Source organism: Eleutherodactylus coqui, chromosome 11, assembly GCF_035609145.1.
Source record: "Eleutherodactylus coqui strain aEleCoq1 chromosome 11, aEleCoq1.hap1, whole genome shotgun sequence".
Taxonomy (NCBI): domain Eukaryota; kingdom Metazoa; phylum Chordata; class Amphibia; order Anura; family Eleutherodactylidae; genus Eleutherodactylus; species Eleutherodactylus coqui.
In genome coordinates, this window is record NC_089847.1 from 52,980,333 (window position 1) to 52,994,917 (window position 14,585).

The 14,585-nt window shown below is 45.0% G+C and overlaps 13 non-coding genes across 13 annotated transcripts; all 13 read right to left on the minus strand.

Annotated features, from left to right (window-relative positions):
• Window positions 1-994: 994 nt before the first annotated feature.
• On the minus strand, window positions 995-1,066 carry TRNAD-GUC (transfer RNA aspartic acid (anticodon GUC)). The gene has a single exon. It is a non-coding gene; the product is annotated as a tRNA-Asp (tRNA).
• A 410-nt stretch (window positions 1,067-1,476) lies between these two features.
• TRNAD-GUC (transfer RNA aspartic acid (anticodon GUC)) lies at window positions 1,477-1,548 on the minus strand. Its single transcript has one exon. It is a non-coding gene; the product is annotated as a tRNA-Asp (tRNA).
• Window positions 1,549-2,440: 892 nt separating this feature from the next.
• TRNAD-GUC (transfer RNA aspartic acid (anticodon GUC)) lies at window positions 2,441-2,512 on the minus strand. The gene has a single exon. It is a non-coding gene; the product is annotated as a tRNA-Asp (tRNA).
• Window positions 2,513-3,395: 883 nt separating this feature from the next.
• On the minus strand, window positions 3,396-3,467 carry TRNAD-GUC (transfer RNA aspartic acid (anticodon GUC)). The gene has a single exon. It is a non-coding gene; the product is annotated as a tRNA-Asp (tRNA).
• Window positions 3,468-3,877: 410 nt separating this feature from the next.
• On the minus strand, window positions 3,878-3,949 carry TRNAD-GUC (transfer RNA aspartic acid (anticodon GUC)). The gene has a single exon. It is a non-coding gene; the product is annotated as a tRNA-Asp (tRNA).
• A 410-nt stretch (window positions 3,950-4,359) lies between these two features.
• On the minus strand, window positions 4,360-4,431 carry TRNAD-GUC (transfer RNA aspartic acid (anticodon GUC)). Its single transcript has one exon. It is a non-coding gene; the product is annotated as a tRNA-Asp (tRNA).
• Window positions 4,432-4,841: 410 nt separating this feature from the next.
• Window positions 4,842-4,913, minus strand: TRNAD-GUC (transfer RNA aspartic acid (anticodon GUC)). The gene has a single exon. It is a non-coding gene; the product is annotated as a tRNA-Asp (tRNA).
• A 410-nt stretch (window positions 4,914-5,323) lies between these two features.
• Window positions 5,324-5,395, minus strand: TRNAD-GUC (transfer RNA aspartic acid (anticodon GUC)). The gene has a single exon. It is a non-coding gene; the product is annotated as a tRNA-Asp (tRNA).
• An 892-nt stretch (window positions 5,396-6,287) lies between these two features.
• TRNAD-GUC (transfer RNA aspartic acid (anticodon GUC)) lies at window positions 6,288-6,359 on the minus strand. Its single transcript has one exon. It is a non-coding gene; the product is annotated as a tRNA-Asp (tRNA).
• Window positions 6,360-6,769: 410 nt separating this feature from the next.
• TRNAD-GUC (transfer RNA aspartic acid (anticodon GUC)) lies at window positions 6,770-6,841 on the minus strand. The gene has a single exon. It is a non-coding gene; the product is annotated as a tRNA-Asp (tRNA).
• A 410-nt stretch (window positions 6,842-7,251) lies between these two features.
• TRNAD-GUC (transfer RNA aspartic acid (anticodon GUC)) lies at window positions 7,252-7,323 on the minus strand. The gene has a single exon. It is a non-coding gene; the product is annotated as a tRNA-Asp (tRNA).
• A 6,649-nt stretch (window positions 7,324-13,972) lies between these two features.
• Window positions 13,973-14,044, minus strand: TRNAD-GUC (transfer RNA aspartic acid (anticodon GUC)). The gene has a single exon. It is a non-coding gene; the product is annotated as a tRNA-Asp (tRNA).
• Window positions 14,045-14,454: 410 nt separating this feature from the next.
• Window positions 14,455-14,526, minus strand: TRNAD-GUC (transfer RNA aspartic acid (anticodon GUC)). Its single transcript has one exon. It is a non-coding gene; the product is annotated as a tRNA-Asp (tRNA).
• Between the last annotated feature and the right edge of the window lie 59 nt (window positions 14,527-14,585).

Consider the following 14,585-nt stretch of genomic DNA (forward strand, 5'->3'; position numbering starts at 1 on the left):
CAGTCTTGGGAAATAGCTTCGTAGAAAACGAGAAAAGCACTCCCCGTCGGGGAATCGAACCCCGGTCTCCCGCGTGACTACTTGCCACTATACTAACGAGGAAGAAGCTGATGAAAGCATGGCAGTATTCGGGCAGACCCATTTACTCTTGGGACCGATAGAATTTTGCCCATTTACACATACGCAGATGTTCTGCCAAAAGAAAAATAGCTTCCACAGATGATATCTTGAGTCATCTAACTGCAAAGTCCAGCTAAAGAAATCTCAAGTCTGACAAATCAGACTTTTTCCTTTTCCCCAAAGGTAAAGCTGCAGTGATTCCTGGGGACAAAGCGCTGTTTGGAGGTGAAATGCAGAAAAACATAACCAGGTGTTGTAAACAGTACATAGGCAAGAGGATAGCAAAGTGGCATGCTTCTTAGCATTTAGCAGGAAGCACTTCTTCTTGAGATGGACTTTGTCAAAGATGGCGACAGTCTTGGGAAATAGCTTCGTAGAAAACGAGAAAAGCACTCCCCGTCGGGGAATCGAACCCCGGTCTCCCGCGTGACAGGCGGGGATACTCACCACTATACTAATGAGGAAGAAGCTGATGAAAGCATGGCAGTATTCGGGCGGACCCATTTACTCTTGGGACCGATAGAATTTTGCCCATTTACACATACGCAGATGTTCTGCCAAAAGAAAAATAGCTTCCACAGATGATATCTTGAGTCATCTAATTGCAAAGTCCAGCTAAAGATATCTCAAGTCTGACAAATCAGACTTTTTCCTTTTCCCCAAAGGTAAAGCTGCAGTGATTCCTGGGGACAAAGAGCTGTTTGGAGGTGAAATGCAGAAAAACATAACCTGGTGTTGTAAATAGTACATAGGCAAGAGGATAGCAAAGTGGCATGCTTCTTAGCATTTAGCAGGAAGCACTTCTTCTTGAGATGGACTTTGTCAAAGATGGCGACAGTCTTGGGAAATAGCTTCGTAGAAAACGAGAAAAGCACTCCCCGTCGGGGAATCGAACCCCGGTCTCCCGCGTGACAGGCGGGGATACTCACCACTATACTAACGAGGAAGAAGCTGATGAAAGCATGGCAGTATTCGGGCGGACCCATTTACTCTTGGGACCGATAGAATTTTGCCAATTTACACATACGCAGATGTTCTGCCAAAAGAAAAATAGCTTCCACAGATGATATCTTGAGTCATCTAACTGCAAAGTCCAGCTAAAGAAATCTCAAGTCTGACAAATCAGACTTTTTCTCTTTCCCCAAAGGTAAAGCTGCAGTGATTCCTGGGGACAAAGCGCTGTTTGGAGGTGAAATGCAGAAAAACATAACCTGGTGTTGTAAATAGTACATAGGCAAGAGGATAGCAAAGTGGCATGCTTCTTAGCATTTAGCAGGAAGCACTTCTTCTTGAGATGGACTTTGTCAAACATGGCGACAGTCTTGGGAAATAGCTTCGTAGAAAACGAGAAAAGCACTCCCCGTCGGGGAATCGAACCCCGGTCTCCCGCGTGACAGGCGGGGATACTCACCACTATACTAACGAGGAAGAAGCTGATGAAAGCATGGCAGTATTCGGGCGGACCCATTTACTCTTGGGACCGATAGAATTTTGCCCATTTACACATACGCAGATGTTCTGCCAAAAGAAAAATAGCTTCCACAGATGATATCTTGAGTCATCTAACTGCAAAGTCCAGCTAAAGAAATCTCAAGTCTGACAAATCAGACTTTTTCTCTTTCCCCAAAGGTAAAGCTGCAGTGATTCCTGGGGACAAAGCGCTGTTTGGAGGTGAAATGCAGAAAAACATAACCTGGTGTTGTAAATAGTACATAGGCAAGAGGATAGCAAAGTGGCATGCTTCTTAGCATTTAGCAGGAAGCACTTCTTCTTGAGATGGACTTTGTCAAAGATGGCGACAGTCTTGGGAAATAGCTTCGTAGAAAACGAGAAAAGCACTCGCCGTCGGGGAATCGAACCCGGGTCTCCCGCGTGACAGGCGGGGATACTCACCACTATACTAACGAGTAAGAAGCTGATGAAAGCATGGCAGTATTCGGGCAGACCCATTTACTCTTGGGACCGATAGAATTTTGCCCATTTACACATACGCAGATGTTCTGCCAAAAGAAAAATAGCTTCCACAGATGATATCTTGAGTCATCTAACTGCAAAGTCCAGCTAAAGAAATCTCAAGTCTGACAAATCAGACTTTTTCCTTTTCCCCAAAGGTAAAGCTGCAGTGATTCCTGGGGACAAAGAGCTGTTTGGAGGTGAAATGCAGAAAAACATAACCTGGTGTTGTAAATAGTACATAGGCAAGAGGATAGCAAAGTGGCATGCTTCTTAGCATTTAGCAGGAAGCACTTCTTCTTGAGATGGACTTTGTCAAAGATGGCGACAGTCTTGGGAAATAGCTTCGTAGAAAACGAGAAAAGCACTCCCCGTCGGGGAATCGAACCCCGGTCTCCCGCGTGACAGGCGGGGATACTCACCACTATACTAACGAGGAAGAAGCTGATGAAAGCATGGCAGTATTCGGGCGGACCCATTTACTCTTGGGACCGATAGAATTTTGCCCATTTACACATACGCAGATGTTCTGCCAAAAGAAAAATAGCTTCCACAGATGATATCTTGAGTCATCTAACTGCAAAGTCCAGCTAAAGAAATCTCAAGTCTGACAAATCAGACTTTTTCTCTTTCCCCAAAGGTAAAGCTGCAGTGATTCCTGGGGACAAAGCGCTGTTTGGAGGTGAAATGCAGAAAAACATAACCTGGTGTTGTAAATAGTACATAGGCAAGAGGATAGCAAAGTGGCATGCTTCTTAGCATTTAGCAGGAAGCACTTCTTCTTGAGATGGACTTTGTCAAAGATGGCGACAGTCTTGGGAAATAGCTTCGTAGAAAACGAGAAAAGCACTCCCCGTCGGGGAATCGAACCCCGGTCTCCCGCGTGACTACTTGCCACTATACTAACGAGTAAGAAGCTGATGAAAGCATGGCAGTATTCGGGCAGACCCATTTACTCTTGGGACCGATAGAATTTTGCCCATTTACACATACGCAGATGTTCTGCCAAAAGAAAAATAGCTTCCACAGATGATATCTTGAGTCATCTAACTGCAAAGTCCAGCTAAAGAAATCTCAAGTCTGACAAATCAGACTTTTTCCTTTTCCCCAAAGGTAAAGCTGCAGTGATTCCTGGGGACAAAGAGCTGTTTGGAGGTGAAATGCAGAAAAACATAACCTGGTGTTGTAAATAGTACATAGGCAAGAGGATAGCAAAGTGGCATGCTTCTTAGCATTTAGCAGGAAGCACTTCTTCTTGAGATGGACTTTGTCAAAGATGGCGACAGTCTTGGGAAATAGCTTCGTAGAAAACGAGAAAAGCACTCCCCGTCGGGGAATCGAACCCCGGTCTCCCGCGTGACAGGCGGGGATACTCACCACTATACTAACGAGGAAGAAGCTGATGAAAGCATGGCAGTATTTGGGCGGACCCATTTACTCTTGGGACCGATAGAATTTTGCCAATTTACACATACGCAGATGTTCTGCCAAAAGAAAAATAGCTTCCACAGATGATATCTTGAGTCATCTAACTGCAAAGTCCAGCTAAAGAAATCTCAAGTCTGACAAATCAGACTTTTTCTCTTTCCCCAAAGGTAAAGCTGCAGTGATTCCTGGGGACAAAGCGCTGTTTGGAGGTGAAATGCAGAAAAACATAACCTGGTGTTGTAAATAGTACATAGGCAAGAGGATAGCAAAGTGGCATGCTTCTTAGCATTTAGCAGGAAGCACTTCTTCTTGAGATGGACTTTGTCAAAGATGGCGACAGTCTTGGGAAATAGCTTCGTAGAAAACGAGAAAAGCACTCCCCGTCGGGGAATCGAACCCCGGTCTCCCGCGTGACAGGCGGGGATACTCACCACTATACTAACGAGGAAGAAGCTGATGAAAGCATGGCAGTATTCGGGCGGACCCATTTACTCTTGGGACCGATAGAATTTTGCCCATTTACACATACGCAGATGTTCTGCCAAAAGAAAAATAGCTTCCACAGATGATATCTTGAGTCATCTAACTGCAAAGTCCAGCTAAAGAAATCTCAAGTCTGACAAATCAGACTTTTTCTCTTTCCCCAAAGGTAAAGCTGCAGTGATTCCTGGGGACAAAGCGCTGTTTGGAGGTGAAATACAGAAAAACATAACCTGGTGTTGTAAATAGTACATAGGCAAGAGGATAGCAAAGTGGCATGCTTCTTAGCATTTAGCAGGAAGCACTTCTTCTTGAGATGGACTTTGTCAAAGATGGCGACAGTCTTTGGAAATAGCTTCGTAGAAAACGAGAAAAGCACTCCCCGTCGGGGAATCGAACCCCGGTCTCCCGCGTGACAGGCGGGGATACTCACCACTATACTAACGAGGAAGAAGCTAATGAAAGCATGGCAGTATTCGGGCGGACCCATTTACTCTTGGGACCGATAGAATTTTGCCCATTTACACATACGCAGATGTTCTGCCAAAAGAAAAATAGCTTCCACAGATGATATCTTGAGTCATCTAACTGCAAAGTCCAGCTAAAGAAATCTCAAGTCTGACAAATCAGACTTTTTCCTTTTCCCCAAAGGTAAAGCTGCAGTGATTCCTGGGGACAAAGCGCTGTTTGGAGGTGAAATGCAGAAAAACATAACCTGGTGTTGTAAATAGTACATAGGCAAGAGGATAGCAAAGTGGCATGCTTCTTAGCATTTAGCAGGAAGCACTTCTTCTTGAGATGGACTTTGTCAAAGATGGCGACAGTCTTGGGAAATAGCTTCGTAGAAAACGAGAAAAGCACTCCCCGTCGGGGAATCGAACCCCGGTCTCCCGCGTGACAGGCGGGGATACTCACCACTATACTAACGAGGAAGAAGCTGATGAAAGCATGGCAGTATTCGGGCGGACCCATTTACTCTTGGGACCGATAGAATTTTGCCCATTTACACATATGCAGATGTTCTGCCCAAAGAAAAATAGCTTCCACAGATGATATCTTGAGTCATCTAACTGCAAAGTCCAGCTAAAGAAATCTCAAGTCTGACAAATCAGACTTTTTCTCTTTCCCCAAAGGTAAAGCTGCAGTGATTCCTGGGGACAAAGCGCTGTTTGGAGGTGAAATGCAGAAAAACATAACCTGGTGTTGTAAATAGTACATAGGCAAGAGGATAGCAAAGTGGCATGCTTCTTAGCATTTAGCAGGAAGCACTTCTTCTTGAGATGGACTTTGTCAAAGATGGCGACAGTCTTTGGAAATAGCTTCGTAGAAAACGAGAAAAGCACTCCCCGTCGGGGAATCGAACCCCGGTCTCCCGCGTGACAGGCGGGGATACTCACCACTATACTAACGAGGAAGAAGCTAATGAAAGCATGGCAGTATTCGGGCGGACCCATTTACTCTTGGGACCGATAGAATTTTGCCCATTTACACATACGCAGATGTTCTGCCAAAAGAAAAATAGCTTCCACAGATGATATCTTGAGTCATCTAACTGCAAAGTCCAGCTAAAGAAATCTCAAGTCTGACAAATCAGACTTTTTCTCTTTCCCCAAAGGTAAAGCTGCAGTGATTCCTGGGGACAAAGCGCTGTTTGGAGGTGAAATGCAGAAAAACATAACCTGGTGTTGTAAATAGTACATAGGCAAGAGGATAGCAAAGTGGCATGCTTCTTAGCATTTAGCAGGAAGCACTTCTTCTTGAGATGGACTTTGTCAAAGATGGCGACAGTCTTTGGAAATAGCTTCGTAGAAAATGAGAAAAGCACTCCCCGTCAGGGAATCGAACCCCGGTCTCCCGCGTGACAGGCGGGGATACTCACCACTATACTAACGAGGAAGAAGCTGATGAAAGCATGGCAGTATTCGGGCGGACCCATTTACTCTTGGGACCGATAGAATTTTGCCCATTTACACATACGCAGATGTTCTGCCAAAAGAAAAATAGCTTCCACAGATGATATCTTGAGTCATCTAACTGCAAAGTCCAGCTAAAGAAATCTCAAGTCTGACAAATCAGACTTTTTCTCTTTCCCCAAAGGTAAAGCTGCAGTGATTCCTGGGGACAAAGCGCTGTTTGGAGGTGAAATGCAGAAAAACATAACCTGGTGTTGTAAATAGTACATAGGCAAGAGGATAGCAAAGTGGCATGCTTCTTAGCATTTAGCAGGAAGCACTTCTTCTTGAGATGGACTTTGTCAAAGATGGCGACAGTCTTTGGAAATAGCTTCGTAGAAAACGAGAAAAGCACTCCCCGTCGGGGAATCGAACCCCGGTCTCCCGCGTGACAGGCGGGGATACTCACCACTATACTAACGAGGAAGAAGCTAATGAAAGCATGGCAGTATTCGGGCGGACCCATTTACTCTTGGGACCGATAGAATTTTGCCCATTTACACATACGCAGATGTTCTGCCAAAAGAAAAATAGCTTCCACAGATGATATCTTGAGTCATCTAACTGCAAAGTCCAGCTAAAGAAATCTCAAGTCTGACAAATCAGACTTTTTCTCTTTCCCCAAAGGTAAAGCTGCAGTGATTCCTGGGGACAAAGCGCTGTTTGGAGGTGAAATGCAGAAAAACATAACCTGGTGTTGTAAATAGTACATAGGCAAGAGGATAGCAAAGTGGCATGCTTCTTAGCATTTAGCAGGAAGCACTTCTTCTTGAGATGGACTTTGTCAAAGATGGCGACAGTCTTTGGAAATAGCTTCGTAGAAAACGAGAAAAGCACTCCCCGTCGGGGAATCGAACCCCGGTCTCCCGCGTGACAGGCGGGGATACTCACCACTATACTAACGAGGAAGAAGCTAATGAAAGCATGGCAGTATTCGGGCGGACCCATTTACTCTTGGGACCGATAGAATTTTGCCCATTTACACATACGCAGATGTTCTGCCAAAAGAAAAATAGCTTCCACAGATGATATCTTGAGTCATCTAACTGCAAAGTCCAGCTAAAGAAATCTCAAGTCTGACAAATCAGACTTTTTCTCTTTCCCCAAAGGTAAAGCTGCAGTGATTCCTGGGGACAAAGCGCTGTTTGGAGGTGAAATGCAGAAAAACATAACCTGGTGTTGTAAATAGTACATAGGCAAGAGGATAGCAAAGTGGCATGCTTCTTAGCATTTAGCAGGAAGCACTTCTTCTTGAGATGGACTTTGTCAAAGATGGCGACAGTCTTGGGAAATAGCTTCGTAGAAAACGAGAAAAGCACTCCCCGTCGGGGAATCGAACCCCGGTCTCCCGCGTGACAGGCGGGGATACTCACCACTATACTAACGAGGAAGAAGCTGATGAAAGCATGGCAGTATTCGGGCGGACCCATTTACTCTTGGGACCGATAGAATTTTGCCAATTTACACATACGCAGATGTTCTGCCAAAAGAAAAATAGCTTCCACAGATGATATCTTGAGTCATCTAACTGCAAAGTCCAGCTAAAGAAATCTCAAGTCTGACAAATCAGACTTTTTCTCTTTCCCCAAAGGTAAAGCTGCAGTGATTCCTGGGGACAAAGCGCTGTTTGGAGGTGAAATGCAGAAAAACATAACCTGGTGTTGTAAATAGTACATAGGCAAGAGGATAGCAAAGTGGCATGCTTCTTAGCATTTAGCAGGAAGCACTTCTTCTTGAGATGGACTTTGTCAAAGATGGCGACAGTCTTGGGAAATAGCTTCGTAGAAAACGAGAAAAGCACTCCCCGTCGGGGAATCGAACCCCGGTCTCCCGCGTGACAGGTGGGGATACTCACCACTATACTAACGAGGAAGAAGCTGATGAAAGCATGGCAGTATTCGGGCGGACCCATTTTCTCTTGGGACCGATAGAATTTTGCCCATTTACACATACGCAGATGTTCTGCCAAAAGAAAAATAGCTTCCACAGATGATATCTTGAGTCATCTAACTGCAAAGTCCAGCTAAAGAAATCTCAAGTCTGACAAATCAGACTTTTTCTCTTTCCCTAAAGGTAAAGCTGCAGTGATTCCTGGGGACAAAGCGCTGTTTGGAGGTGAAATGCAGAAAAACATAACCTGGTGTTGTAAATAGTACATAGGCAAGAGGATAGCAAAGTGGCATGCTTCTTAGCATTTAGCAGGAAGCACTTCTTCTTGAGATGGACTTTGTCAAAGATGGCGACAGTCTTGGGAAATAGCTTCGTAGAAAACGAGAAAAGCACTCCCCGTCGGGGAATCGAACCCCGGTCTCCCGCGTGACTACTTGCCACTATACTAACGAGGAAGAAGCTGATGAAAGCATGGCAGTATTCGGGCAGACCCATTTACTCTTGGGACCGATAGAATTTTGCCCATTTACACATACGCAGATGTTCTGCCAAAAGAAAAATAGCTTCCACAGATGATATCTTGAGTCATCTAACTGCAAAGTCCAGCTAAAGAAATCTCAAGTCTGACAAATCAGACTTTTTCCTTTTCCCCAAAGGTAAAGCTGCAGTGATTCCTGGGGACAAAGCGCTGTTTGGAGGTGAAATGCAGAAAAACATAACCAGGTGTTGTAAACAGTACATAGGCAAGAGGATAGCAAAGTGGCATGCTTCTTAGCATTTAGCAGGAAGCACTTCTTCTTGAGATGGACTTTGTCAAAGATGGCGACAGTCTTGGGAAATAGCTTCGTAGAAAACGAGAAAAGCACTCCCCGTCGGGGAATCGAACCCCGGTCTCCCGCGTGACAGGCGGGGATACTCACCACTATACTAACGAGTAAGAAGCTGATGAAAGCATGGCAGTATTCGGGCAGACCCATTTACTCTTGGGACCGATAGAATTTTGCCCATTTACACATACGCAGATGTTCTGCCAAAAGAAAAATAGCTTCCACAGATGATATCTTGAGTCATCTAACTGCAAAGTCCAGCTAAAGAAATCTCAAGTCTGACAAATCAGACTTTTTCCTTTTCCCCAAAGGTAAAGCTGCAGTGATTCCTGGGGACAAAGCGCTGTTTGGAGGTGAAATGCAGAAAAACATAACCTGGTGTTGTAAATAGTACATAGGCAAGAGGATAGCAAAGTGGCATGCTTCTTAGCATTTAGCAGGAAGCACTTCTTCTTGAGATGGACTTTGTCAAAGATGGCGACAGTCTTGGGAAATAGCTTCGTAGAAAACGAGAAAAGCACTCCCCGTCGGGGAATCGAGCCCCGGTCTCCCGCGTGACAGGCGGGGATACTCACCACTATACTAACGAGGAAGAAGCTGATGAAAGCATGGCAGTATTCGGGCGGACCCATTTACTCTTGGGACCGATAGAATTTTGCCCATTTACACATACGCAGATGTTCTGCCAAAAGAAAAATAGCTTCCACAGATGATATCTTGAGTCATCTAACTGCAAAGTCCAGCTAAAGAAATCTCAAGTCTGACAAATCAGACTTTTTCTCTTTCCCCAAAGGTAAAGCTGCAGTGATTCCTGGGGACAAAGCGCTGTTTGGAGGTGAAATGCAGAAAAACATAACCTGGTGTTGTAAATAGTACATAGGCAAGAGGATAGCAAAGTGGCATGCTTCTTAGCATTTAGCAGGAAGCACTTCTTCTTGAGATGGACTTTGTCAAAGATGGCGACAGTCTTGGGAAATAGCTTCGTAGAAAACGAGAAAAGCACTCCCCGTCGGGGAATCGAACCCCGGTCTCCCACGTGACAGGCGGGGATACTCACCACTATACTAACGAGGAAGAAGCTGATGAAAGCATGGCAGTATTCGGGCAGACCCATTTACTCTTGGGACCGATAGAATTTTGCCCATTTACACATACGCAGATGTTCTGCCAAAAGAAAAATAGCTTCCACAGATGATATCTTGAGTCATCTAACTGCAAAGTCCAGCTAAAGAAATCTCAAGTCTGACAAATCAGACTTTTTCTCTTTCCCCAAAGGTAAAGCTGCAGTGATTCCTGGGGACAAAGCGCTGTTTGGAGGTGAAATGCAGAAAAACATAACCTGGTGTTGTAAATAGTACATAGGCAAGAGGATAGCAAAGTGGCATGCTTCTTAGCATTTAGCAGGAAGCACTTCTTCTTGAGATGGACTTTGTCAAACATGGCGACAGTCTTGGGAAATAGCTTCGTAGAAAACGAGAAAAGCACTCCCCGTCGGGGAATCGAACCCCGGTCTCCCGCGTGACAGGCGGGGATACTCACCACTATACTAACGAGTAAGAAGCTGATGAAAGCATGGCAGTATTCGGGCAGACCCATTTACTCTTGGGACCGATAGAATTTTGCCCATTTACACATACGCAGATGTTCTGCCAAAAGAAAAATAGCTTCCACAGATGATATCTTGAGTCATCTAACTGCAAAGTCCAGCTAAAGAAATCTCAAGTCTGACAAATCAGACTTTTTCCTTTTCCCCAAAGGTAAAGCTGCAGTGATTCCTGGGGACAAAGCGCTGTTTGGAGGTGAAATGCAGAAAAACATAACCTGGTGTTGTAAATAGTACATAGGCAAGAGGATAGCAAAGTGGCATGCTTCTTAGCATTTAGCAGGAAGCACTTCTTCTTGAGATGGACTTTGTCAAAGATGGCGACAGTCTTGGGAAATAGCTTCGTAGAAAACGAGAAAAGCACTCCCCGTCGGGGAATCGAACCCCGGTCTCCCGCGTGACAGGCGGGGATACTCACCACTATACTAACGAGTAAGAAGCTGATGAAAGCATGGCAGTATTCGGGCAGACCCATTTACTCTTGGGACCGATAGAATTTTGCCCATTTACACATACGCAGATGTTCTGCCAAAAGAAAAATAGCTTCCACAGATGATATCTTGAGTCATCTAACTGCAAAGTCCAGCTAAAGAAATCTCAAGTCTGACAAATCAGACTTTTTCTCTTTCCCCAAAGGTAAAGCTGCAGTGATTCCTGGGGACAAAGCGCTGTTTGGAGGTGAAATGCAGAAAAACATAACCTGGTGTTGTAAATAGTACATAGGCAAGATGATAGCAAAGTGGCATGCTTCTTAGCATTTAGCAGGAAGCACTTCTTCTTGAGATGGACTTTGTCAAAGATGGCGACAGTCTTGGGAAATAGCTTCGTAGAAAACGAGAAAAGCACTCCCCGTCGGGGAATCGAACCCCGGTCTCCCGCGTGACTACTCGCCACTATACTAACGAGGAAGAAGCTGATGAAAGCATGGCAGTATTCGGGCAGACCCATTTACTCTTGGGACCGATAGAATTTTGCCCATTTACACATACGCAGATGTTCTGCCAAAAGAAAAATAGCTTCCACAGATGATATCTTGAGTCATCTAACTGCAAAGTCCAGCTAAAGAAATCTCAAGTCTGACAAATCAGACTCTTTCCTTTTCCCCAAAGGTAAAGCTGCAGTGATTCCTGGGGACAAAGCGCTGTTTGGAGGTGAAATGCAGAAAAACATAACCTGGTGTTGTAAATAGTACATAGGCAAGAGGATAGCAAAGTGGCATGCTTCTTAGCATTTAGCAGGAAGCACTTCTTCTTGAGATGGACTTTGTCAAAGATGGCGACAGTCTTTGGAAATAGCTTCGTAGAAAACGAGAAAAGCACTCCCCGTCGGGGAATCGAACCCCGGTCTCCCGCGTGACAGGCGGGGATACTCAACACTATACTAACGAGGAAGAAGCTGATGAAAGCATGGCAGTATTCGGGCGGACCCATTTACTCTTGGGACTGATAGAATTTTGCCCATTTACACATACGCAGATGTTCTGCCAAAAGAAAAATAGCTTCCACAGATGATATCTTGAGTCATCTAACTGCAAAGTCCAGCTAAAGAAATCTCAAGTCTGACAAATCAGACTTTTTCTCTTTCCCCAAAGGTAAAGCTGCAGTGATTCCTGGGGACAAAGCGCTGTTTGGAGGTGAAATGCAGAAAAACATAACCTGGTGTTGTAAATAGTACATAGGCAAGAGGATAGCAAAGTGGCATGCTTCTTAGCATTTAGCAGGAAGCACTTCTTCTTGAGATGGACTTTGTCAAACATGGCGACAGTCTTGGGAAATAGCTTCGTAGAAAACGAGAAAAGCACTCCCCGTCGGGGAATCGAACCCCGGTCTCCCGCGTGACAGGCGGGGATACTCACCACTATACTAATGAGGAAGAAGCTGATGAAAGCATGGCAGTATTCGGGCGGACCCATTTACTCTTGGGACCGATAGAATTTTGCCCATTTACACATACGCAGATGTTCTGCCAAAAGAAAAATAGCTTCCACAGATGATATCTTGAGTCATCTAACTGCAAAGTCCAGCTAAAGAAATCTCAAGTCTGACAAATCAGACTTTTTCTCTTTCCCCAAAGGTAAAGCTGCAGTGATTCCTGGGGACAAAGCGCTGTTTGGAGGTGAAATGCAGAAAAACATAACCTGGTGTTGTAAATAGTACATAGGCAAGAGGATAGCAAAGTGGCATGCTTCTTAGCATTTAGCAGGAAGCACTTCTTCTTGAGATGGACTTTGTCAAACATGGCGACAGTCTTGGGAAATAGCTTCGTAGAAAACGAGAAAAGCACTCCCCGTCGGGGAATCGAACCCCGGTCTCCCGCGTGACAGGCGGGGATACTCACCACTATACTAATGAGGAAGAAGCTGATGAAAGCATGGCAGTATTCGGGCAGACCCATTTACTCTTGGGACCGATAGAATTTTGCCCATTTACACATACGCAGATGTTCTGCCAAAAGAAAAATAGCTTCCACAGATGATATCTTGAGTCATCTAACTGCAAAGTCCAGCTAAAGAAATCTCAAGTCTGACAAATCAGACTTTTTCTCTTTCCCCAAAGGTAAAGCTGCAGTGATTCCTGGGGACAAAGCGCTGTTTGGAGGTGAAATACAGAAAAACATAACCTGGTGTTGTAAACAGTACATAGGCAAGAGGATAGCAAAGTGGCATGCTTCTTAGCATTTAGCAGGAAGCACTTCTTCTTGAGATGGACTTTGTCAAAGATGGCGACAGTCTTGGGAAATAGCTTCGTAGAAAACGAGAAAAGCACTCCCCGTCGGTGAATCGAACCCCGGTCTCCCGCGTGACAGGCGGGGATACTCACCACTATACTAACGAGGAAGAAGCTGATGAAAGCATGGCAGTATTCGGGCGGACCCATTTACTCTTGGGACCGATAGAATTTTGCCCATTTACACATACGCAGATGTTCTGCCAAAAGAAAAATAGCTTCCACAGATGATATCTTGAGTCATCTAACTGCAAAGTCCAGCTAAAGAAATCTCAAGTCTGACAAATCAGACTTTTTCTCTTTCCCCAAAGGTAAAGCTGCAGTGATTCCTGGGGACAAAGCGCTGTTTGGAGGTGAAATGCAGAAAAACATAACCTGGTGTTGTAAATAGTACATAGGCAAGAGGATAGCAAAGTGGCATGCTTCTTAGCATTTAGCAGGAAGCACTTCTTCTTGAGATGGACTTTGTCAAAGATGGCGACAGTCTTGGGAAATAGCTTCGTAGAAAACGAGAAAAGCACTCCCCGTCGGGGAATCGAACCCCGGTCTCCCGCGTGACTACTCGCCACTATACTAACGAGGAAGAAGCTGATGAAAGCATGGCAGTATTCGGGCAGACCCATTTACTCTTGGGACCGATAGAAGTTTGCCCATTTACACATACGCAGATGTTCTGCCAAAAGAAAAATAGCTTCCACAGATGATATCTTGAGTCATCTAACTGCAAAGTCCAGCTAAAGAAATCTCAAGTCTGACAAATCAGACTTTTTCCTTTTCCCCAAAGGTAAAGCTGCAGTGATTCCTGGGGACAAAGCGCTGTTTGGAGGTGAAATGCAGAAAAACATAACCTGGTGTTGTAAATAGTACATAGGCAAGAGGATAGCAAAGTGGCATGCTTCTTAGCATTTAGCAGGAAGCACTTCTTCTTGAGATGGACTTTGTCAAAGATGGCGACAGTCTTGGGAAATAGCTTCGTAGAAAACGAGAAAAGCACTCCCCGTCGGGGAATCGAACCCCGGTCTCCCGCGTGACAGGCGGGGATACTCACCACTATACTAACGAGGAAGAAGCTGATGAAAGCATGGCAGTATTCGGGCGGACCCATTTACTCTTGGGACCGATAGAATTTTGCCCATTTACACATACGCAGATGTTCTGCCAAAAGAAAAATAGCTTCCACAGATGATATCTTGAGTCATCTAACTGCAAAGTCCAGCTAAAGAAATCTCAAGTCTGACAAATCAGACTTTTTCTCTTTCCCCAAAGGTAAAGCTGCAGTGATTCCTGGGGACAAAGCGCTGTTTGGAGGTGAAATGCAGAAAAACATAACCTGGTGTTGTAAATAGTACATAGGCAAGAGGATAGCAAAGTGGCATGCTTCTTAGCATTTAGCAGGAAGCACTTCTTCTTGAGATGGACTTTGTCAAAGATGGCGACAGTCTTGGGAAATAGCTTCGTAGAAAACGAGAAAAGCACTCCCCGTCGGGGAATCGAACCCCGGTCTCCCGCGTGACAGGCGGGGATACTCACCACTATACTAACGAGGAAGAAGCTGATGAAAGCATGGCAGTATTCGGGCGGACCCATTTACTCTTGGGACCGATAG